This window comes from Chelonia mydas, chromosome 7 (genome assembly GCF_015237465.2).
Source record: "Chelonia mydas isolate rCheMyd1 chromosome 7, rCheMyd1.pri.v2, whole genome shotgun sequence".
NCBI classification, from domain to species: domain Eukaryota; kingdom Metazoa; phylum Chordata; order Testudines; family Cheloniidae; genus Chelonia; species Chelonia mydas.
This window is the reverse complement of record NC_057853.1, coordinates 7,963,675-7,990,450: the sequence shown is the minus strand read 5'-3', so window position 1 is coordinate 7,990,450 and position 26,776 is coordinate 7,963,675. Positions and strand designations below refer to the sequence as shown.

At 39.1% G+C, this 26,776-nt stretch overlaps 1 protein-coding gene across 2 annotated transcripts in view; it reads left to right on the top strand.

Moving 5' to 3' along the window:
- SUCLG2 (succinate-CoA ligase GDP-forming subunit beta) overlaps positions 1-26,776 on the top strand; it is a 230,372-nt gene that overhangs the window by 15,500 nt on the left and 188,096 nt on the right. The gene's annotated exons all lie outside the window — the stretch shown is intronic.

The window sequence follows — 26,776 nt, the reverse complement described above, 5'->3', positions numbered from 1 at the left end:
GCCACAAGCTTCGTTTCCTTTAGATATTTGCAAATTTTCCTGCATTTCTAATGGCAGCAGCTTGGAATATTCAAGTTATAAAGCGTATCAATGTTTCTGAAACATTTTGGAAAACTGGGGAGTTGCACTGTGTGTGATGCTATGGCTCAGGATTTGAGAAATGCTCTCTCCAGTGGCTAATAGGAAGCTTTCCTGGGCAAGAACTGGCCCCTTCTGAAAATCCTAAGTTTCCTTTATCTTCGCAACCATACAGGATTTTTTAAAATTTTCAGAGTGTGAACCGAATGTAAACCAATTCAGTGCTGTCTTCCAGACCCTCCTCTGCTGCTCTAGTTGCCTCTACTTATTCATAGATTCATAGATACTAAGGTCAGAAGGGACCATTATGATCATCTAGTCTGACCTTCTGCACAACGCAGGCCACAGAATCTCACCCACCCACTCCTGCGAAAAACCTCACCTATGTCTGAGCTATTGAAGTCCTCAAATGGTGGTTTAAAGACTTCAAGGAGCAGAGAATCCTCCAGCAAGTGACCCGTGCCCCATGCTACAGAGGAAGGTGAAAAACCTCCAGGGCCTCTGCCTGGAGGAAAATTCCTTCCCGACCCCAAATATGGCCATCAGCTAAACCCTGAGCATATGATGCTGCTATTTCAAATCCAGTTTTACTCTGCTGCTGCTTGGGAAAGCTTTGAGAAATGTTAAAAGGTGGGCTTGAGGGAACAAGAGAGAAAAACCCGCAGAAGTCTCCACTAGTCCCCAGCATCTCCCTTCCCCTAGGAAGCAAGAGGCTCTGGGGTAGGGCGAGGGAAAAGAGAGAACGCTGTGAATTCCCTGTTCCATCCGCTTTAAAGATACTTTCCCCTGCATGTATGAAGTTTCTCAGCATGACATAGGTATGTTTGCATGGGTGTGCAATAAAAATCTACTTATGGAAACTGAATTTATCTTTATTATTTTCCATCCCCTGCTGGCTGCTGCTAACATTCAAGACGTTAGCAGTAGGTGCATACGCATTGTGATAGTTGGGCCCGCCCAGCAATCATTACAAGGTTAGTAGCACGCTGCAAACAATGCCAGGCTCAGCACACTACAGCAGTGGTCCCCAATCTTTTTGTGAGAATGGCATATTCCTATTCCCAGAACACTGTGGCAGGCGCCAGATACCCCGCTGCCGAAATGCTGCTGACCAGCGGCAAGAGGCGTCGCTGCCGAAATGCCGCCGAGAAATGGCAACGCTTCTCAGCGGCATTTCGGCCGGCGGTTCTTCTGTGGCTGCGCTCGGCGGTGGCTTTTCGGTGGCATGGTGTCCTGCGGGTGCACACAACTGCCCCAGCGGGCACCATTGCACCCACGGGCACCACATTGGGGACCCCTGCACTACAGCAACACACATTATTGTGGTTCAGGGTTAAAATGCTCCTTCAAGGCCTCCCTCAGCTGAACAGTGCCCCCTCCCTTTGAGCTCCTCTTCCAGTCTTGTGTTCATAACGCACAGCACAGTACCGAAGAGCAGTGCAGGATTCATGCTTTCTGACAGAGATGGTAGGTTACCAGGGCAGGTGAAAAGCATCTGGAAACCTAGCAGGATGCCCATAGAATGATGGGATTGAGAAACCTGCGTCGTGTGACATTGTACCTGCCCCTGTGAGGCATTGCAGACCCCTTCCTAAAACACCCTGTGGCCAGTTGCACGGGGGATAGCTACTTCATATTGCTTCTCACTCGTTCCTCATTCTTCCTTGCAGGGACCACCTATAGGACTGAGAGTGTAGATGACTCTCCATATTCATTCAGTTCTTCTGTCTTTTAGATTCTGACCCCCACATGTCAGTTGTGGTGGAGCAGTTTGTGAAAGGAAAACTTGTCCAGTAAGAACTGGAATAGGTGACTCATTTTTGATGATCCATAAAACAGCTAGTAGATATATAAACTGCTGTATTTTTGGCTACTCTGGACACGGGCCATCTTTGAGGGAGAAACCTACAGTAAAAGTCACCATGTCCAATTACTCTGTTCCTGTCGCTGTTTCTCTTTTTCCCCCTGCACCCTACTCTTTACCGTTGGTACTCTTAATTATGTTGGACTTTGCTTAAGTGATTCATTGTTTGCCTTCTACCATGCTGGATTTTTTTTTCCTAATCACTTGTCAGTGAACAGCAAAGACTTCAAGTGTTGTTGCTGGTTCTTTATTTCTCTTTACTTGAACTTCTGGTTCATGAAGATGTACAGTATTGTTCTTTTACTCTACACAGTGTATTCAGCTTTATCTTTTAGAGTCTCTTCTGTTTTTTTGGTGCCTTTATTATTATAATTATTATTTTAAACTGTCAGCCATGGGCTTTGTGAAGGTCATATGTCACATGAACTTGCCATACTGGATGTTCTCCTGCATAACTCTTGCTTCCACTGTCTAAAGATCATTTTAATTAAGATACATTTTAGCTCAAAGATATCTCATCATGGAATAGGGATTATACATTCTAATTCTATAGTATGAGACAATTCATTCATGTAATGTTTAAGAAAAGTTTTGTAAATGAGTTCCAATAGTTCATGGATTAGGGACCCAATTTTATGGGGTTCCAGGGGCTTATGTATAGATTATTTAGGTTAATCTTTCTATCTACCCAATGGGACTCAGTGCTCAGTCTAGAAGATACCATCAGAGATGCTTAGTTTTGCAGTTCTCAAACTGGATTTCTGTCTCCAGAGATAACATGCTTGTTAACAGCAAAAATGTTTTAAAATAAATAAATATAGAGAAGTGAGAAATAACAGACCTCAACCCTGTTGTCCTCTGCAAATTTGTGTATACTGAGTCAATCAGTTACCTCTTTCTCAAAGTGCAATGTTTCAAAAAGTTCAGTGAATAGAAGATTGTGGGGGCAGAATAGACCTGGACAAGGAGAAGAAGTCTGGAGATAAATGTGATAAGGGAGGGACAGGCAGTAGAAACAAAAGTGAAGCATATTCCAGAAGTCTTGAGGTCTTTCTGAGTATAGCCTTCATTGATTTGAGATCTACGATACCATTCTCTCATTAGAAGGGAAAACCTATAATGGCAGCAGGCTGTAAAAGAGACCCAGTTTGGGAATATTTTAGTGAAGTACCTCTACCTGTGGGTAAGACAGGGATGCGTGCAAAATGCAAACAGCGCAACAGAGAAATGCAAGGTCTGGGTGCCTGAATGAGACAATGTCATGAGAAGCGTTTCTTCTCAGGAGGAAGCTGCGTTGAAGATGATGAAAGGAACATGTCTGAACATGCAGGATCTTCAGGTTGGTAAACTTTTTTTATTTCATACTTTTCTTAAGGACTGCCTGTCTTCCTTCTAGACTATTCTTGAATTCTCGTGTTTGAGCAAAAAATATAGTTGTTACTCTATGGTACTATCATTTTAGATGTATTTGTGATAAAAAATAAATAGCTGAAATAGGGAGATCTTCCTTTTACAATTTCACCTTTAAAGTAGTATTGGGTGTCAGTGAATGCAATGAGTAATACTAAATGATGAGCAGTTTGGTAATTAATAATTAAATAACTGCATTGACTTGTTTTGTTTAGGAGAATCCATCCTCAACATACAGGATTCTGAAGACTATCCACCTTCAAGATCACCATCATTTTCTATAGTTTGAGTTTTCTTCCAGTGATAGTGTTTCAGTCACATTATATATGTCACATAGCCACAGTATATCACCTGTAGCAAAAAGGAAAAAAAAAAATCTTCATCATCCAGAAACAACCATAGATAAGTTTGTGATAAGAACCAGCAAATTACAAAAAGAGGTAATTGATGGAAAAAATTTCCCGATATGTTTATGCAACAAACTCTCCTTTCCGTATGATTGAAAACCCACACTTCATTGACATGGGTCAGTCATTAAGACCAGGATACGGTCCACCCAACAGAGCAGATGTCACAGGCAAATTGCTGGATAAAGTGTATGAAAGAGAAAGTGAGCAGTGTGCAAAAGATCTAGAGGGTAAAATTGTTAACCGGAATCTTGATGGGTGGAGCAATGTCCACAATGATCCTGTTGTATGTGCTTGTGTGACAACAGAAGAAGGGAATGTCTTCCTTACAGAAACAATTGATACATCAGGAAATGTGCACACAGCAGAATACTTACGAGAAGTAGCAGTAAAAGCTATAACAACCTGTGGGGAAAAAAAATTCAAGTGTCTAGTACGCAGCTTGGGTCACAGACAATGTTGCAAATGTATCCAAGATGAGAAGAAATTTAGAAGAGAGTCCCAAGCTGATTACTTACAGTTGCAGTGCTCATTTGATGCACCTCCTCGCCAAAGACTTCAGTGTTCCAGAAATAAAGGCTAATGTTGAAATTGCAAAGTACCTCTGTAACAACCACTTTGCAGCAGCTGCTCTGAAAAAAGTGGGAGGAGCCAAGCTAACTCTCCCACAAGACGTGCGATGGAACTCAGTAGTCTACTGTTTTGAGAGCTATATAAAGAACTGGCCTAATCTGATGATAGTTTGTGAACAAAATCGTGAATAAATAGATGGCACTGTCACAGCCAACGTTTTCAACATTGGGCTTAACAGAAATGTTGAACACATGCTGAGTATCCTGAAGCCTATTTCTGTAGCCTTGAATAAAATTCAGGAAAATAGCTATTTTATTGCTGACGCTATTGAAATTTGGAAGGAACTGAGTGAGATCTTAAAAAGAGAAATATGCAATGACAGAGTTAAATTACAAGCATTAAAAAACGAATGGGACAAGCACTATCTCCAGCTCATTTTCTTGCAAATATTCTCAATACTCAGTACCAGGGTGAACCCTTAACTGTTGAAGAAGAGGAGTTGGCTATGACATGGACATCTAGCAATCATCCCTCCATAATGCCAACTATAATAAACTTCAGAGCTAAGAGCTAACCATTCAAGAAATATATGTTTGCTAGTGATGCTTTAAAGAAAGTCTCACCAGTTCACTGGTGAAAGCCACTTAAGCACTTGGATTCAGAGATGGTTGAAGTGGTAATTTCACTTTTCACAGCAGTAGCTTCTTCTGCCGGAGTAGAAAAACTATTTTCTTCCTTTGGACTAATTCATTCAAAATTGAGAAATCGTTTGGGACCCGAAAAAGTAGGAAAGCTTGTTTTTCTTTTCCAGATTATGAACAATCAGAAAAATGAAGGTGAAGACGACTGAGTTAGCTGCAGAATCCAATAGTTTAAGTTTCTCATGTTGACCTGGCTGACATAGTTGATTTAATTTTTTTTTAAATATTTCATTTAACTATTTTAGTTAAAAAATTTTTTAACAAAAACAAACCTGATTTTAAAAAACTTGAATGTTTAACTAAATTGAAAAAGTCATTTGCTTGTTTTGTTAAAATATTATGTTTTGAAGAAAAAATCCAGAACACATAACGTTGTTGTTTTAGTTGAATAAAACAATTTAAATGTCTGTCAGGTGATGTTCTCCTAATACAGCATGGCAAGAAAATCCTCCAAATACTAATGAATAACCTGCTGGTTTGGAGATAGTTCACCTCCCAGTGACTTCATAAATATCTGCTTCATTTACCAAAGGTAAATGAAATAACCAATCATTCATTTTCTGATATAGCTGTAAAACTAATCGGAAAAGTTTTCAAAATAAATCACTTAAAAATGTATAGTATGTACCTTCTAAAAATGAAACCTACATCTATTGCTGAGTTGTGAAGAATATGTATTAAGGTTATAGCAACCAAGAAGAATTCACTTTTATGTAGAAATCCATGATTAAATCGAGTCTTCCTGACTAGTGATTTTAAATCAAATACACCCTGATCTGACACCTACTATTTATTTAGTTGTGTCACTTTGCCAGCTTCATTCTGTCCCTTCAGACTAGCAGTAACTGCTGTTGCTTATTGTTGCTGTCCTTCTGCACCATTTTATTTCTTCTCTGCTGAATTTTACCTCTTTGCCCCTTCTTTTCTTGTTACTAGCCTTGTGAAAATGTTCAGGTTTGATGCTGTGAATGCAAATGTAGCCTTGTTGCTGTTTGTGGGATGCTAGTTTTTTGTCTTTTCAAAGAGAAGTAGTCCGCATGGCTAATCTGGCCATATTTTTGCTCACAGTATTAATATAGATATTTATTGAGTATTCGTTTAAATGCTTGTTGGTTTTTATAATATTACAGAAGTCAAAACCAGTATTTGCTTTTATATTATGCTGAAATTAGAAGGAAGGAATAATGTTATTTCCCACTTAAAGTGCCTGTGAATACATGATAAAAATTTAATTGAGAGAATAATACAGATATCGCTTCGAGTCATTTTTCCCCATATATGAAAAACCAATTACCTCCTCCTTCTGACCCTAGGAGCTATTTAAGTCAGTCAGATTCTGAACAGATTAAAACAGAGAAACCTCGCTCACGATCCAAGAGGAATTATGAGTTGAAAGTTTAATACCTGCTTGTGTTTTTAGGGCCATGTAACACTGCAGTACATTTATAGATAGCCTGTTAGTTACACTTTTTATTTTTTAATTAACATTCCTCTAGGGAGGTTAGAATTTAATAGTAGCATGCACCAAAACTGAAAAATTCAGATACAATAGATGGTTGAGTGGGAAACAAGTTGGTCATATTCTTTAGTGTGTGAATGCAACTCTTTTAGGACCTGTTCCCGTTGACTTCAGTGGTGCAGGTCAGGTCTGCAGGTCTTGATTTTTAGAATCTAGCCTCCAGCTCTGGCTATAAATACTTATGGGCACTAAGATTTGCATGCCAAAGTGATGCATTCGAACATCTGTGTTCACAGGTGATAGAATGTTCACACCATCCTGTGTGTGTGTATGCACGTGCGCAGGTGTTAGTCTCTTTCTGCTTCACGTGCAGGTTTTCATGCTGAGGTATGCATGTGCAAAACCGTGCATGCCCAATTGGAGACTGGGTTGAGGTTCCACTGGATATCCTTTAATATCATTTTAAAAAAAACAACTGGTCATATTTTAACTTTATTTGTGTAATTGAATGTTTAAAACCAGTATAATAATATTTTATAACCTTTATGATCAACACAGCTGCCTTTCCTTTGTTCATATGTAGGAGGTGATGAATTAGTGATGCAGGAACCTTGCTGTAATAATCCTTTTTTAAAATGTGGTTCTATTGATAGCGTGGCTGCCTACTTCTCACAAGGCAGCTAAAGTCAATGCAACAAATTAGTTATATAAACTTTTTAAATTTAATGATGATTTGGGGTTTGCAGTCTTTGCTTTCTTAGATTGTGCTGAAATGATCATTTCTCCCATTGTCCCTTTTTAAAGCAGACTGGGAAAAAGAGTGGCTTCTTTTAACTAATGGGGAAAATGGTTAAGAGTACAAAATGGCTGTCCTTTTCTCACTCTTTTCAGCTAAAATAATTTCGCTTTGTGGAACTGAAATGTCACTATTTCAGGTAAGCACTTCCCTTGATTTCTGTTAGATTGTCATTTTCTTGATATTTCTTGCTGGAATGTGCTGTGTTTCTCGACTTTCTATCTGTAGTCTGCTGCGGCTTCTGTTAAACTACTTCAAAACAGCCTGCTTTGTAATGACAAGAGGAAATTGGCTTTCCATTGAGTCTCAAAGACTGTGAAAGACTTTAGGGCAAGATCTGTAAAGTCCGACAGAAGACAAAGCTCTAGTTTGAGTGCATGAGATAATACTAAATTAGTGACATACATCAGATGGCTTATGTGAAAATCTCCTTGAATCATATTAAATGTAGACCTTCTGAAGTCTTGTTATTCCAAGGGATGAACTCCCCAGTGAGTTTGGGTGATTGTTCCAGAGAGACAGGACTGTTGTCCTGTAGTTAGGACACTTGACAGACTTGGGTTCAAGTCTCTTCTCCACTACATACTTCATTGTGTCTAGAGGCATGTCCCTTAGCCTCTCTGTGCCTTAGTTCCCCATATGTAATAGAAATGTTATGAAGGTAAATGTATTAATGAATGTGAAGAGCTCACACACTGAAGTAATGGGGCCATATAACTACCTAGGATACATAGATCATTAAGGTCTGCCAGTTCTTCACAAGAAAGTTTCAAGACTGCAAAAATGGTCAGCTTTGACTATTTCCAGTGTGTACTTGATATAAATCTGGGCTAAAGCCACATTTAGACGCGCAAATTGAGATTTTCAGCAGCCCTGATTGCACAGTAGTTCCCGCTGAGGTTGGAGGGCATTTGCGAGCACTCAGTGTTTCTGAAAATCCAGCCACTTGTTCAGGTTGCTTAAGTCTTGGCTTCTAGCTCTGAAAATCTTGGTGCTGCTCTCAAATGTTTGGTTGAGTACAATTTTTTAAAACCAGTTTTTAGCTATTTAAAACTGGAAACATTCATTAAAACGTAGCTATAAACCGAACCCTCAGTTTTTCTGCTTTTTCTGTGTGATGTGATTAATTTAGTTATTTGACTTTAACATCTTGTTTCTAGAAAGTGCATATCTATTAGGAATGCTAATAATTATCCAAATGAATAGGCTGTCTAGCTTTCAGAAAACAGTCTGTTTAGGGAACATATTTCACAATCTTATTACTTGTGTAATTTGAAGTTGAGATGGTTACATAAACCTTAACAATTGTAGTGACAGGTCTCACTCATTCCAAAGAGTGAGTATATGGTTCAGCAGTATAAAACAGTAAATTGTCCTTGCAGTTTATTGATCAAAATGTTCTAGCCCTTGAAGAACTTGCAAGTGTGACTTTTTCTATTTTTTTTCCTTTTATGAGGCAGACTATATTTACCGTGCAACAATGTTCATGGTGTACTTTAAAAGGGAAAGTGGAACCAAAAGGCTTATAATTATTAATTGGAGTCTGCTGTATGTATCTGTCATCTTCAGTTCATTTCAAAATAAGTCCTATTTAAAAGTCCTTTTAAAAAATGTTATATAACATCAGGACTTTAATATGAAAACTTTCCCCTGCTGAACCTATATGAGACTCTGAATGAAAAGAAGACCTAATGTAAAATAGGATTGTTCACAAAATTATGGTTTCAATATCAACTTAAAAAGATCCATTACTCTGGTCATATTTTCATACTATTTTAGATCAGAGGAGGGCAACCTCCTTTTCCACCAGGAGGAGATTTAGGTGTGGTTCTTACAGGCAAAGACTGTGACCTCTTTCTCCTCTGTGCAGTAGTACAGGGCTGTGTCCCAGTCAAGGCCATACTGATGAAGGCAATGTGGTTTAAACTGGTAAACATTCAAGTTACAGGTACTTAAAACAGTGTTAAACAACTGTATTTGGACTATCTTTGGGAGGGGTAAGAAGTCTCATCAATGTGGTGCACATGTTACTTTTTGAAATACAGAGATCTATAAGATTTGCTGCAGAATCATCCTAGTTAGTTCTCCAGGAAAGAAAGACAGTGCAGGCCAGAATTTCATCCAGTGATTTCTGCATCTAGCCAAATAATTGTGGCTGAACTACAGGATATCTTTCAGAAAGACATCCCATGTTGATTTAAAAAAACAAAAAACAAAAACGAGGAGTCCTTGTGGCACCTTAGAGACTAACAAATTTATTTGGGCATAAGCTTTTGTGGGCTAGAACCCACTTCATCAGATGTATGGAGTGGAAAATACAGGAGCAGGTGTGTATATGTATAAATGTATATATGTATATACACATACACACATCATACATGAAAAGATGGGAGTTGCCTTACCAAGTGTGAGCTCAGTCTAATGAGACAATTCAATTAACAGTAGAATACCAAGGGAGGAAAACTAACTTTTGTAGTTGTAATGAGAATGGCCCATTTCAAACAGTTGACAAGAAGTTGAGTAACAGTAGGGGGAAATTAGTATGGGGGAAATTAGTTTTACGTTTTGTAATGACCCAACCACTCCCTGTCTTTATTCAGGCCTAATGTGATGGTCTCCAGTTTGCAAATTAATTCCAGTTCTACAGTTTCAGGTTGGAGTCTGTGTTTGAAGTTTTTTGTTGAAGAATTGCCACTTTAAGGTCTGTGATTGAGTGACCAGGGAGATTGAAGTGTTCTCCTACCGGTTTTTGAATGTTATGATTCCTGATGTCAGATTTGTGTCCATTTATTTTTTTGCGTAGCGACTGTCCAGTTTGGCCAATGTACATGGCAGAGGGGCATTGCTATTTATACTTGCTCCTGTATTTTCCATCCCATACATCTGATGAAGTGGGTTCTAGCCCACAAAAGCTTATGCCCAAATAAATTTGTTCGTCTCTAAGGTGCCACAAAGACTCCTCATTGTTTTTGCTGATACAGACTAACACAGCTACCACTCTGAAATATGTTGATTTAAAGATTTCAAATGAGTGGTGCCCTGCCACATTCCTTGGTTCCATTGGCTAGTTACCCTTACTGTTAAAAATTTGCAACTTATTTCTAGTTTGAAATGTTCGTATGTTGGTTACTACCATACCAGGAAGTAAACATGAAGGTACATTTAAATAAAAACATATATGTATATATAAATGCATATTTATTTAATTAAATGTATGATAGCTTAGTAGATAAACTTTTTTCTTAAATGAACGTTGTCGAATAAAAACGTCTTTTATTTTCAAAGTTTTCATTCAGTATCATTGCAGCTCATGTTAGTTTTCTGACAGCAGAGCATAAGTGCCAAAAAAAACAACAACCCCAGAGATTGTTTTTGAAATGGATTCTTTGGCCACATATTTGTATAAGTATACAAAATAAAGCCTACATATTTTAACGTTGGTTCATTTGAAAGCTTCCTCAGTTAGTTATCTTTCCTGCTGTTCCTTTTCATATGAACTTCTACTACAATATTGTAATTACATTTATTGAACAGCTCACAGTGTAATAGAAATCTTTTCTTCTTTTATTGATGACTCGTACACTTTTTTTCATTATCCTCTTTGTATATTTGTTTCCTTCCACGTACACTTGGAACTGTAAAGATTTCTTTTTATTACCCATCATAGCACATAAGCTAATGCAGGGGAGGCCAACTTGAGCCTGAGAAGGAGCCAGAATTTACCAATGTATGTTGGCAAAGAGCCATGGTAATATGTCAGCAGCCCCTCATCAGCTTCCCCGCCCCCCCTGCTCCCAGCGCCTCCCACCCACCGGCAGCCCTGCCAATCACTGCCTCCCCCTTCCTCCCCGCACCTCCCGATCAGCTGTTTCATGGTGTGCAGGAGGCTCTGTGGGGGAGGGAAGGAGTGAGGGCCCGGCAGTTCGGGAGGGGGCGGGAAGGGGTGGAGTGGGGGCAGGGCCTGGGGCAGAGCCAGGGGTTGAGCAGTGAGCATCCCATGGCACATTGGAAAGTTGGCGTCTGTAGCTCCAGCCCTGGAGTCGGTGCCTATACAAGGAACCGCATATTACCTTCTGAAGAGCTGCATGTGGCTCCGGAGCCACAGGTTGGCCACCCCTGAACTAATGAAATAAGTTGTGAAACAGCAGAGAATCTGATGGATATGCACATATGTTTTTGGTTAGGTACTTTTGCTTTAGATAACATATGCTAAAGGTAGTTGCCATTGTCTATTAAGAGACACTTCCTAAAGATTTTTTCCCTCATATTTTTTCTCCCCAGATGACTCCCCAGATAATATAACCCATTATAAGATGTTCCATATTTATAAACCTTGACACTATAAATATATGGCTGATAATTTGCATTGGTAGAGCTGCTTCACAGAGAATCTGTGAGCACAGGTTATAGCTATATTTGGTTCAGTGAAGCAGAATTGGGTTTGTATTTCATTTGGCCAGCCTTAAAATCAAATATTTCAAACATAGCCGTCTTCACTTCATGATATTAATACTGGGTTTCTATCTTGAATAAAGAAGGGATCCTGCAAGTCATGAAATTGAGTGTTGTTTTTCCTTTTACATTTGTCCAAATAAAGGGGCTCCAACAAGATTTGTTTACTATAACTCCTAAAATAATCCCCACAAATGCATTTTCTTCTTTTACTGATTGTGAAAGTACAGACTATGGCTTTGCCTTGAAAACTCTTGCTAGGGGAAAATAAGTCCTTTAAGTTACCTTGCTTTTCTGGTGGAGCTGTCAAAAATCTCATCACTAACCCAGGCAAGGCAATATCCTGCATCATAATTACATTTAAATATCATTGTCTTCAAAGAACTGTACAACCATTAATTGATTAGTCAGTTAAACTTGCCTAATGTAATTCTTAACTGGGACAAATACTGCTTTTGTCTTACGTTGTTTGTGAGTGTGAATTCTGTTTGGGTATTGTATATAGTTGAAAAGCATCATGGAAGAGTATTTCTTCATTGTTCATTGCTACTTAGACTCAGGCTGGGGACACTGGCTGTCCAACGTTCTGATTGACCTTTCTGATGACTTCAAACTCCCAGCAAAGTATGGTTGAGATCTCATATCTGAAATACTCAATTTTTTTTTTATCTTGTGCATCTGCTAAGTTAAATAGGGGCTGGGGGGAGAGTTTGCTTGTGGAGAGTAAATAGGTTGAACAGGCACCTGGAATGGGAGAAGGTGAGTGTGAATTGCTAAAGATGACTATTTTAAATTGTTCCTTCCCCTCAAAGCTGCCTTTTCATTAGCAGATTGTGGTCCTCCAGTCACTTTTAAACCACTTTGTAGTGTAAAGCTGAATTGGAAACTCTTCCGTCTTCTGAAACTGGCAGGCTAATGGCAGAGAAAGCTACTGCAGTAAGAGAATTTTTAAATGAGCAAAAGCTTTAAAACGGACAATTTGGGATTTTGGAGAACTGACATTTTATTTTCCCTTCCTGTCTTCCCAGTGTTAGCTATGTGTAGGGCCCTACCAAATTCATGGCTATGAAAAACGAGTCACGGACCGTGAAATCTGGCCTCCCCTGTGAAATCTGGTCTTTTGTGTATTTTTTACCCTATACTATACAGATTTCACAGGGGAGACCAGCGTTTCTCAAACTGGGGATCCCAACCCTAAAGAGGATTGTGGGGGAAGTTGCAAGGTTACTATAGGGGGGTTGCAGTATTGCCACCCTTACTTCGGCCACCCAGCTCTGAAGGCAGGAGAGCTATGGCTGTGGGCCAGGTGCCCAGCTCTGAAGGCAGTGCCCCACCAGCTGCAGTGCAGAAGTAAGAGGGGCAATACCCTACCATGCCACCCTTACTTCTGTGCTGCTGCCTTCAGAGTTGGGTCAGGACCCCTACAGTTACACCACCATGAAATTTCAGATTTAAATATCTGAAATCATGAAAATTATGGTTTTTAAAAATCCTATGACTGTGAAATTGACCAAAATGGACTGTTAATTTGGTAGGGCCCTAGCTATGTAGAAGCATAAAAAAACAGAACAGACGGGTTTGGCAGTCTTTTGTTGGATCTTTATTGTGAAATGCCTGTTGATTGTCAGTAAAATACTCTGAAAGTTTAGGAAATGCATGCTGTGAAAGAGCTTAAAATAAATCTCTTTTCATTAAGATTTCCATGTTGTAAGCAGTCGTCATTTGAAATTAGTAATATTAATGGATGAATGTCTTTAATTACTTCTGCATCACCTCTTGGCGAGTGCAGTTTTATTGATAGATTCCTTTTGTCTGTCTGTGTATGCATTACTCCAAACAAAAATGGTCCAGGTTGCATAGTTAAGTGTTCAAAAGTTAATCTGGTTACATGCCTTTGTAAGATTTGAACATTTATGGATGCCATAGTTCTTGATATATCTTCCTTAATTTCTTTGTTTTCAAATTTCACATTATTATTTTTATTTATTGTTACACAGATGATACAATTATTTCAGCCCCATTCGGCTCTATGCTGTAGGAAGTACATAGTAAGAGACAGTCCCTGCCTTAAAGAGTTTGTCTGATTATTTTATAAAATTATGTTATAGTAACCTTGTACACATAGATTAGCCGTTTATATTTTGGTAAGTGCACATTGTTTAAAACCGAACACTAGTAAATTGCAGGTTGAAGTCCAGAAGCAGTGTCCTTTTTAATAGATTAGCCAAAAAAGTGCCTGATTTCAAGAAGTGCATATGCAAACTGGCAATTTATGCGTGCAAAGGGATACTGGGATATATAACTTGCCATTTATATCTACCAATATCCAGCGTGTACGCTCAGTTGATGTAATTGTATGTGAAGTTAGGCAGGATATTACATAAGAATTTTTGAAATTCTTATTCTTAAACAAAATTCTAGAGTAGAGTTAAAGATCTGAATCTTTGAGCATTTATCTGAATCCATCCTGTTAAAATTTCCCCATCACAATGCTTTAATATTTGTCCAAGAAAAAACACACCAGCACATTAATATTTAGAGAGAATATGTGGTGTTTAAAGATCTATGACTTTTAAAGCAAGATGGGAACTGGCTGAAAGTCTTACGAGATCCCCTCCAGTTCTTGCTACGATTTTCACAAATGATGACACTTTTCAGCAAGATGTTGCCTGCCAGCAGCAACCAGCTGATTGAGGTAAAGGCTATACAGTTATGTATTTGGCTGAGTTTTATCTGCCTGGGCAGGCAGGGATCTGGAAACTGGTTTATCAGCCCAGGACAATCAGTTGCTTTACCAATCCAAAACTTGTTCAACGTTTGTGGGCCGAAAGCTGCTATTTCTGAACATCAAAGCACATTGAATAGGTTCTATGAAGTCTGCTTTTAGTTTTGCACAAACACATTCTTTGGGGTAAGATAAGGCCACGTAGAAATTAATCTACTGTAATTAAGTGAAAACCAGTACAAAGTGACTGGCACATTGGATTAGATAATGAATTATATACCCTCTTTTCTGAGTCATAAATTCAAATCCTATCCAGGTTTCTGATAGCTGGATATCTAATAGCTGTCTCTCTACAGTATGTGAGATGAATTGGGGTACTCTTTAGTCTGTTTCAAGGTGAGTTAGCATCTGAAATGTGAGCATGTTGTGCCAGTATACTTGGAGTCTTTGCTAGTAGTTTCAGCAGAGAGGCCAAAGATGGAATGAAAATGAACTAGCTTCTCAGGGATAGTGGTGAGGAAGTGTGGTGAAGCTTGCACTACCAGCGCTGTATCCATTGTGTGGCTAAATGGAAGATTTCATTCTTTGGAGAACTAAGGTAGTATCTTTTCCCAAGCAGTCAATTACCCTTCAATTTGAAAACTTTTTTTTGTTTTGACTATATGAAGGCCTTTTTCCTGTTCAAATGCACAAAAAATAAGGGGTTTTATTTTTTGGTTTGCTTTTTTAAGCAGACGCTTGGAAGAAACCTTGTGGGTCATCTGAAAGAGACTGATGGTAATTAATGAAGGATATAGATAAGGACGAAAATACCTTAGTTAACTGTTATTTCCAAATGTCTTTTTATATATGAAAACTGTTTCCTTCTGTAAAATATGCTGCTTGTTCCACTCCTGTTTAATTATAGTGTTGTTCTTATTCATATTCTAATTGTCTTTTAATTTCTATCACCTTGTGACATCTCAAGCAACAGGAATCTGGGTAGGGAACGAACTTAATTTGACATCCCTGAGATAACGTGCTACTATTACAGAGAGATGAGGGAGACAACCTTTCGCCCTGACCATTTTCTACAAACAAAACAGCAGGAAATAGAGATGATTGTGGGAGTGTAAACAGTCAATTTTGCTCTCTAGAAATAGCCAATAAATGCCTAGTATATTTAGGTTTTGCGGGTGGGGGGTCAGGAAAAGATACCTGACTTTTCCTTTTAATGTGCCTATGCAACTCATCTGAATGACAAAAGAGGGTGAGGTAGTAATATCTTTTATTGGACCAACTTCTGTTGGTGAGAAAGACAAGCTTTCAGAAGAAGAGCTTCGTGTAGCTCGAAAGCTTGTCTCTTTCACTAACAGAAGTTGCTCCAATAAAAGACATTACCTCACCTGCCTTGTGTTTTTAATATCTTGGGACCAACACAGCTGTTAGCACCTACAAACAACAATGGAAGATATTTCATCTGAATGGTAGTTTTTATACAGTGTACATGCCCACAAGCAAAATATACAGAACTTATATACGTATAGGTATAACTCACAGCAGGTTTGTTAAGAAGGGGAAATTCAGTTACCTCTAATAGTGTTTCTGTGAAAGCCTGGCTTGGACCCATACGTTAAAAAAATCTCAGAACTCTTTGAGTACCTATGGATTAACACTAAGGAATATCAACCCAAGAGTGAGAATCGTGAGTTTAAAGCACCTTTACAGTGTCTCTTTATCTCTCATATATTTTCCTTGCTTTTGCTGGTGTATATCAGTCTGAATCTTTGATTCTATTTGTTTAATTTTTCTCTTTTTATATTAGCTTCTAAGACAAGGGAGAGAAAAGAAAGGAAGAAAATTACCCTGAAACACTTTTTACAGTGGAGATGCATTAAGTTTTCAACCCCAACTTTCAAATGTGTCACAAACTGAGTGTCACGAACTAATGCTTGGAGTGGTTACTTATGACACTTTGACCGATCCCTTTTTTAAAAAAGCACTGCTCTACTTTTAACAAACCTGATGTATCTGAGTTCTAAATAATGGCTATTGTATAACTTTGTTAGTAGTAACACTGATTCCACTAGAAGCCTGCAGTAAAGATGTGAATGGCACTTACCTTACATGCTGATAAAATTTCCTTTTCTGGGATTAATTCTTGTAGCTTGAGTTTCACTTTATCCAACTATCTGAAAATTATTGCATGGTTTTTAGTTTCTGTGGGTTAGAAACACAAGATAAGCACTGGAACAAATTACCTAGGGAGGTTGTAGAATCTCCGTCATTGGAGGTTTTTAAGAACAAGTTAGACAAACACCTGTCAGGAATGGTCTAGTTATTGCATAGTCCTGCCTTGAGTGCAGGGTTCTGTGCTAGATGACCTGCTGAGGTCCTTTCCAGTCCTACACTTCTGTGATTCTGTAAAGGGAGACTTGTGCTTTTTTCCCTTGGATAAATGAACTTGAATTTAAATGTACAAAAACGGGATTGGGTGCAGAAAAAGGAAAGAAAATTAGGAACATTTTTTTTCTTTAACTACGAAGCCTTCTTTGGACTGTTGGGAACACAATAGTAAAAGTTAAGATTTAAGATTAATATACTTTTACAGTGATGAGTATTTTGAATTTGAGGGTTTTAAAAAAAGTGTGCTTTAAGAAATTGTTTTCTTTTGAAAAATGGCAATCTTCTGAAGCAATATCAGCCAGCAGAAAATGCTTCACACCAACAGAAATACTGAGGCTCAAGTTCTCCCAGTTCTTGACTGTCAGACTACAAATGCAAAATTCAAGATGTCACACACAATCTCGGGGTTTTATAGCAAGGTCCATTTATTGACTTTTTCCAATGCTTCCTTGATAGGTTGTAGTGACAGAAATACCTATGAAACGGATTACACTTCTTATGTTGCGATACAACCCTGCAGTGAAGAAATAAATTGCTAAGAAGTAAATGGCATAAAACCCAAATGTATCTTCAGCTATTAAAACGTGTTGCATTCCACCCAAATGCAGCCCTGTGTGAAAGAGTGTGAAAGATATATGGCATACTCCCCGGGATTTTCATTTGATTTTTCTGACAGAAATGTGGGAGGAGGAGTTGGAAAGAGAGGAAGGGCTATGAGTGGAATGGGGGTTGGGGGAAGAGGGAGAACAGAACTAAGAAAATAGTCTGTGGTTTTCCTTGTTTTACTCTTCCCCTTTTCAGCCTTTTAGATTTTCTTTAAAGAGACTTTCAGATGACTTCCACTGATCCTTGCTCACAGCTTGGTTCCCCTATGGTTTATTTTTTGTGGATGGACAAGTGTGCATTGGTGCCTCTGGGTGCAATTTAATACTGCTGAGGGCAACTAGATTGTCCACAGCAGTAGAGCTGTGGCATAAAGGGGAGCGGGAGAATAAATAATAGAACTGGCAGGTAGGAGATGTTAGAGTCGCATTCCATGCCAAATTAAAGTGTCCTGCTAAGAAGTCTCAAGGGGAAGAATCGGCCTGGAAAATATAAGGTTTCTTTTAAAATCTTGTTACCATAAAGTCCTTTGTGGTGTTTGTATTAAGGCTGTACAGTTGTGCAATAGCACTGGTAACGTCAGTCAGTGCTATATCTTATTTTTACCTATAAGATGCATCATGGTATGGAGTGTGATCCCTGGGATGTTTTTCCTGTCTACAATATGTTGATGAGGTTTTGAGAATACTTGGGAAAAGTGCGTTTGAGGGGACTTGTATCATAGTGTCCTCTGAGCCCTGGGTAAAAGTGAGTAGTAAAGACTTGGAGGCTTTCATTCGTTCTATTCACCGTAGTCCCACCTATCCAAAGGTCTTTGTTTCCATTCTGATTAGGATGAATTTTTCTGTTTATCTTCAAGCATGTTTTTAGTATAACAGAACTTCTTAGAGCCAGGTGTTAATTCTGCGATTATTGTCTTTTCTGCTGTTGGTCATCACAGTGTTTTTTGCTTTAGCCTATAATCCATCACAAATGATTCCCAGTTTTCACTTTTAAGATGCTCTTGAAAGAGAAAAGATCTTTTAGAGAGGGGCATGTCTTTTCCCTTCACTCAGTCTCTCTTGTAATTACTGTCTTTCGCCTGTCCTTATCAAGGCAGAAGGTCTGTGTTTCTCAAGAGGTTTAATGTAACTATTTTCATGTCCCTGTGCTCTGCAGAACTTTTAATATAGAGTCAATTTCCACTGATTTCTGAAGTGTATAGATAAGCAACAAATGTATATAATAGTAGGCTGTTTTCATTCATCATCTTCACTAGTTCATCACATGGAGTTGATCTGTTGTGTAAAAAAAAAAAAAAAAAAAAAAAAAAAATCCTGATTGAAAGCCTGTCTTGGTTGAAATTCAGGGTTAAAGTAAGATGGTTGCGCAGTACTTTATGGTTTGCAAGTGAAGGTGTGATTAAAAACATCTTGTGTCTCTCTTCTATAGAAGCATAGTCTTTCATTATTTCTCCAGGGGTTTGTTCTGGTGCTGTGTTATCCGTTTTGCCAGTTCTTCCGATTCTGAATCACGCTCTTCTTGCTGTCTCCTTCTCTATACCTCAGCTCTGACTTGTTCGTAATATTGGCATGGATCATTCTTCTCTTTTTTTCATGTTATTTTCTGCTGGTGGTACAAAAACAAATCTCTCTGTGCAACACCTTTTTTAATCTGATGCTCTCCACAGGGCTTCTCAAACATTAATTACACTTCACAACACTCGCGTGAGGTAGTAAGATGTTTTTAATACCCATTTTGCAACCGGAAACCTCTGGAGGTGGAGGTTCAAAGGGGTGTGGAACTTGCCCAGGTTGTTCAACATGCTAGTAGTGCATTTGAGAATAGAATTGACTCCCAGCCTCTTGCTTTAACCACTAACCTCACTTTGCTTTTTGTTTGTGAAAATGGGATTTTTCAGGAAGATGATTTTTCATACCTACTGCTGCTTCGTACTTGAGGAATTTAAAGCCTTCCCGATGACACCTGTTTTGAAAGAACATGCTTGCTGCATCCAACCAGAGAGAGCTAATTGAATAGTCATAGAGATTAATAAATTTAATTTACTAATTGTAATAAATGTAAGGATTTTCTTTTTTCTGAGGAGATTGTAATTGCAATCAAATTCTGAAAAACTTGTGGAGTATAAATATTTTCTTTTGGTTTGCTTAGAAAATTCTCTTTCTCATTGACATAAAAAGCTATCATTTTAGGGTTGAGAGTAAATTCAGAAATACTCTTCTGTTATAGCAGTGGATATTAAGGAGTATACCATAGAGAACAAAGAATTTCTTTGAGATAGTTTTGCGAACAATTATCTGTGCACGAGTCTGAAATTTTAAAATGGTTTGTCAAAGTGAGGATGCTAACTTATCTGTTTTTTTTGTTTTTTTTAAACAGAAATATGAAACTGCAACAACTCTTTCTTGGAAACATTTTTGTTTGAAAAAAACAGTGATAAAGCACTGTTGAAATATGAAAACTGTAACTTGTTCTGTTCATTAGTAATTTTAGCATATTTTAGGAGAGAACTTTTTAAAGCATAGTTTGAATGAGAATAGAATTTTTCCTTGAATAATCTGTTTTTAACCTCCAAATAATATCTTGAAACCCCTTCAAGAAGGTAAAAGTAAAAATTTTGTTCTTTTTGCGTGCATATTTTCAAGACACGATAAATGAATTATTTTTCTGTACCCTGAAAGTCAGACTTGTAAATTCCCTATTGAGCAAGAGAGAGAGAGCGCGAGAGCATGAGGAATGCCTTCACAGATGTTGTGCTGAGCTCCAGGCCTTGACAAAGAGGTGTACTTCTCAAATACAACTAGTAACCACAGCAGAATGTCTCAAAGCCAGCTGGTCTGATCAAGCTTTTTCTTCCAAGATAGTTGTCTTCTAACCTGAACAGTTTAAAAGTGTTCTTATTTTTCTACCTTCTCTTACAGCTGAAATAATGTTTATCATTTATATAATGTTATGCCCATTGAAGACTTGTAAAAAAAATCTTATTCTTTTGGGGCTCATCAGGTAACATAATGGCCAGAATTTTCAATGCATGAGATGCACCTGAACAGGCAGGCAGGAGCTTAATCAGGCACGTGAGGAATTTTAAGAGGAGTGGCTTAAAAGCATAGAAAACCTCCTGTATTCACCGGAGTTATGGGTATGAGCTCCCGACCCCTTGACCAACAAGGGATTTTTTTAAACTAGCTATTAACTTCCCCAATACTTAGTTCCACAGTGAACTGGGATTGCTCTTCTGTTGGATGAGGGCGTATGTAGTGCATTTGGATTCTCCTTTGCCTCACACACAGTAGGGCTCAGTCACTTGCTCTTGGAGGTCCTGGCTGATGCTGCATCCTGGTTGCAAAGGCTCTTCTCACACTCTCCCCCATTCCCCTCTCCCCCCAAAAGCTATCTCAAACTGCATCTGGCAAGGCAGAGGATCAGTAGCTATGTGCTGCAAGGTCACCTCTAATGGGTCTAATCATCTGAGACTCCATTTCACTGCAGTTGTTTTGGCTGCTGCTCTAGTAGGGTATGTGAGGGGATGCCTGGCAGCTGAGAGCGCAAATGAGAGCTCATGAGATAAGTACCTTACTTGGAAGGAGAAATCAAGTAATGCTTGGGAAGGTTTACACTGGTGTTGGGGAAAGGGGCGATCAGGAGTGAAAACAAAGGGAAGAAATTACACAATTCATGTTTGGTGCTCAGTGTAAACATGTAGTAAAGCACCAACCCTTCCTGAGCACTCATCTGATAATGATTGGCCCCTACAATACTGAGCTACCATACTTACATACCATACCAAACTGACATCTAGTGGACAGTAGTTCCCTCAATGTGTGATATATAGTATTGTATACCCCTGTTTCATCACTTCTAAATTCCTGGGGAAATACATTTGACTCTGTAATCCTTCACTCCAATCTGCATGTGTGTATGTATCTGATATGTATATTTACACAGAATAAAGAATTGAACTGTATATTGGTGGCAATTAATTTGTAGCAGAGCGCATTAACGTTTTGTTGAATGAATGCAGCATAGGAATATTTTGAAGGCAAAAGAATCCAAATGAAGAGTGTAAAATTAAGCCCCCAGGATTTTAATGTTATAACTGTGCTTGAACACACACACAGAGGAAAAGAGGCGGGGGGCTTTTTAATGTGCTGGATATATCTAAGAAACCTTCTCCATTCTTTCTAAAAGAGATGCTATAATTCAAATAGAAATGATGGGCATGATGCAGGAATTATTGGGTAGGATGCCATAGCATGTGTTGCAGCAGGTCAAACTAGACAATCATAATAGTCCCTTCTAGCCTTAAAATAAGCTTTGGTTATGTGTGAGACTTCACCCCTTTGAGGGTGTGGTTGTGAAGAAAACATGAGAGGGAAAATATTCTCATTCAGGAATTACGAGAGTGACTAGTTAGTGACTTTAAATTTGGATGTGGTGTATAAATCGAAAAGTAAATGTATTGACTCTGAAGATCATAGAGAAATAAAAAACAAGTTGAGACACTTGCATGGTGGAATTATTACCTAAAATTTAGAGGCAGGTTATTGTAGGTATTCACTATAAGCATTTTATTCTTCTAAAATACTTCAGCCATTATTTAAAATGAGTTCTGAGCCATTTGTAATTGTTTCAATTCTGCAGGAATCACTTTGTAATATACAAAACCTCACATTTCCTGTATAAAAGTACATGGCTTTTACGTGTCTTTAATATCAGTCTTTTGTGTCCTCTGTTTCAAAGGAAGTGGCAACAGATGGATGTTCGTTTTTGATATAATGTAATATCTAAAACTCCAGTATTGCATAAAAGCCATATATTGTTGAAAGGTGGACATATTACCATTTTTTTGTTTTTAGTATAAAACTAAATAAGGATAATCATTGTTTTATGTCCTGCTTTTAGAGATCAAAATATTAATATCATAAATAATCCTTTCTGTTATGTCCAACTGAGAGGTGCCAGCATGCCTTCAGTGCTTTTTATTTTATGAGCAGCTGAGAAATTATGGTGGGTTATCTGCCACAGGGGCAGCAGTTCATCTCTCCATAAGGAGAAGAGTGTCTTCTGCATGACACAGATTGTAATTAAACCATAGCCAGGTAGCACTGCTGTCATTCAGGCTGATGTCCCTTTTCAGTTAACTCTTCCCTTTTCTATTTGACCATTTTAATGTGGATCCCAAGAAGAAATGTTAGCCAGCCTGCAGATATTTCTGAAAGTATGGTCATGCTTGGTTAAGTGTGTGAGAGGGGAGCATGAGTTGGTTTGTTATGGAACATTTCAAATCCAGGTTATAGTAGAACTTTCAGATGTCTTCCCCTTGTAAATTTTAACTAAAGTTAATTTTTTCAAGAAATTGTGTTGACAGTGAGGGTTGTTCCGTATTCACTGTAAGTTGTAACACTCTGATCTGGGAACATATAAAACCTCAATTCTGTAATGATTTACCAATGTGTTTAACATCAGTGGGATTACTGACATGCTTGTAGTTAAACATGTACAAATGTTTTGCGGGATCAGGGCCTAAATGACATACGTTAAATTTATTTTTGACTTTAGATCATGGAATATATATTCTAAAAAATATAGTACTAATGGAAGTGTAACATGTACAAAAGCAAGGAAATTTGGATCTACAATAACTTAGCCAGATAAGTGATATGGCTTATGGCAGTATTTCCCAAACTTGGGACACTGCTTGTTCAGGGAAAGCCCCTGGTGGGCCCTGCCGGTTTGTTTACCTGCTGCGTCCGCAGGTTCTGCCGATCCTGGCTCCCACTGGCCGTGGTTCGCTGTGCCCGGCCAATGGGGGCTGGGGGAAGTGGCGGCCAGTACGTCCCTCAGCCTGCCCCACTTCCAGCAGTTCCCATTGTCCGGGCACAGCGAACCACGGCCAGTGGGAGCTGTGATCGGCCGAACCCGTGGATGCGGCAGGTAAACAAATCGGCCGAGCCCGCCAGGGACTGTCCCTGAACAAGCGGTGTCCCAAGTTTGGGAAACGCTGGCTTATGGGATAGAGGGAAAATGTCCAGAGGGACGCACAGATTTGATGGCAAAGCTATCTGTTATGTGGTTTTCCTGAAGTAGGTTTTACTACTAAATTGTTGTAATTATGTGTTTCTTCTAGAACCCAGGAGAGTGAGTTTGTGTGTGTGGGGGGGTGGGGGGTGAGAAAACCTGGATTTGTGCTGGGGATGGCCCACCTTGATTATCATGCACATTGTAGGGAGAGTGGTCACTTTGGATAAGCTATTTCCAGCAGGAGGGTGAGTTTGTGTGTGTGGTTTTTGGAGGGGGGTGAGGGGGTGAGAGAACCTGGATTTGTGCAGGAAATGGCCCACCTTGATTATAATACACATTGTGAAGAGAGTGGTCACTTTGGATGGGCTATTGCCAGCAGGAGAGTGAGTTTGTGTGTGGGGGGGGGAAGGGTGAGAAAACCTGATCTGTGCTGGAAATGGCCCAACTTGATGATCACTTTAGATAAGCTATTACCAGCAGGAGAGTGGGGTGGGAGGAGGTATTGTTTCATGGTCTCTGTGTGTATATAATGTCTTCTGCAGTTTCCACAGTATGCATCCGATGAAGTGAGCTGTAGCTCACGAAAGCTCATGCTCAAATAAATTGGTTAGTCTCTGAGATGCCACAAGTACTCCTTTTCTTTTTTCTAGAACCCAGTGTGTGCTAGGTGCTTTCAGACACTAAATGGCTGGTATTGTTAACACTGGACATGGAGACTTTATTCTCTCCTGGTAGTGGTGCCTCTAAGTCAGTGTGAGACTTCTTAGGGGGGAAGAGGTGGGGGGGAAGGGGGCGGTGCATGCTTTCATTCTTTTCTGTGCAGTATCCGTTATATGGATAAATGGGACTTCAGTCTCCAGGGCTGTCACTCTGGCACCTTTCATCACCACCACTAAATTCGTTTAGCCTAAAAACACAATCCAATTATATTTGGAGAGTGTAAAGTGGAGCCAGGCAAGCAGCCACCTGATGTGGTGCAGTATTTTTTTATGTCAGTCACGTTTCTAACTTTGTTCATCAAAGCTGCTCATGTTAGATGAGGAAGCTAGAGAGGATTGTTCACAATGTTCAGCAGTAGCCAGGCAAGGTCTTTAATATTAGTATTTGAAGCTTTAAAGAAGAGCTGAGGCATCTCAGCTAAAAAGGTTGAAGTTGGATCAGCTGGTCATGTAGCAGTACCGTATAGAAAGGAGTAGACTTCAGGCCAACTCCTTTGAGCTCACAACTCTGAAATGTCCCTGTCTGCACTTTTCAGTGGTGCACCTGTGGCTCCCATGGAGGCAAGACTCAACACTTGCTTGTGATCTTTTGTTTTCTTGGCCTTTGGTTTGTGTGCATAAGTCTCTATCTCTCTCCCAGCCCCCCCTCCCACCCGTGGTATATATAACACACACATACATAATTATACACGTGTATAAGTATGAATAATTTGTATACCTTGTATGGTGAGGTTGGGAAGTTGTTCCTTCTGCTGCTACTCCTGAACTCATATGGCCACACTGGTCATTTGCTAGTTCCCTTAACAAAAGGTCACTAAAACAGAGCCAATCAGGAATAGATGCCAAACCTTTTAAAATGTGTTGGGATTTATTATTACTTTGAAAATTTAACCCTTAATTGAAATTTAAAAAATTTCCTACTCAGATGTACAGTGTATATATAAAAACAATGAGAAGTCATTTGTGGCACCTTAGAGACTAACAAATTTATTTGGGCATAAGCTTTTGTGGGCTAGAACCCACATCATCAGATGCATGGAGTGGAAAATACAGTAGCAGGTATATATACTCACACACAGAGTACATGAAAAGATGGGAGTTGCCTTACCAAGTAGGGGGTCGGTCTAATGAGACAATTCAATTAACAGTAGAATACGAAGGGTGGAAAAATCACTTTTGTAGTGGTAATGAGGGTGGCCCATTTCAAACAGTTGACAAGAAGGTGTGAGTAACAGTAGGGGGAAATTAGTACGGTAACATCAGTTTTTCTAATGACCCATCCACACCTATTCTTTATTCAAGCCTAATTTGATGGTGTCCAGTTTGCAAATTAATTCCACTTCTGCAGTTTCACGTTGGAGTCTGTTTTTGTGGTGTGTAGTTGCTGGTTGCTCTGTAAGCAAGGATGGACAGACAGACAGCCCCCCAACCTGAATCAAATATTCACCAGCAACTACACACCACACAACTAAAACACGAACCCAGTATCCAAACCCTGCAACAAACCCCGGTGCCAACTCTGTCCGCATATCTATTCAAGGGACACCATCATAGGACCTAACCACATCAGCCACACCATTAGTGGGCTCGTTCACCTGCACATCTACCAAATGTGATATATGTCATCATGTGCCAGCAATGCCCCTCTGCCATGTACATTGGCCAAACCGGACAGTCTCTACTCAAAAGAATAAATGGACACAAATCTGACATCAGGAATGATAACATTCAAAAACCAGTAGTAGAACACTTCAACCTCCCTGGTCACTCAATAACAAACTTAAAAGTGGCAATTCTTCAACAAAAAAACTTCAAAAACAGACTCCAACGTGAAACTGCAGAAGTGGAATTAATTTGCAAACTGGACACCATCAAATTAGGCTTGAATAAAGACTAGGTGTGGATGGGTCATTAGAAAAACTGATGTTACCGTACTAATTTCCCCCTACTGTTACTTACACCTTCTTGTCAACTGTTTGAAATGGGCCACCCTCATTACCACTACAAAAGTGATTTTTTCCTCCCTTGGTATTCTACTGTTAATTGAATTGTCTCGTTAGACTGACCGCCCATTTGGTAAGGCAACTCCCATCTTTTTATGTACTGTGTGTGTGTGTGTGTGTGTGTGTGTGTGTGTGTGTATCTGCTACTGTATTTTCCACTCCATGCATCTGATGAAGCGGGATCTAGCCCACGAAAGCTTTTGCCCAAATAAATTTGTTAGTCTCTAAGGTACCACAAGGACTCCTCGTTGTTTTTGCTGATAGAGACTAACGTGGCTACCCCTCTGAAAAGTGTGTATATAGTGTCTGAGAAACTTATTGTTTGTATGTTATGGACTTCAAACTAAAGCAAAGAATATTTTTATTAATGTAACAATTTTATTATCTTTTTAGGTAGCACAGAAATGCATAAAACCATAAATATACTGTAGAAATCAAACCAAGGAAATTTGCAAACCTGTGTTGATTTTAAATGAGACACACACATCAAACCAAGATCACCCTGTGAGCCTTGTGCAGCCTTTTAGTATCTTTGATAGGTGTCAGAATGTGTTTGCCACACATGTTGAGATAGCATTTT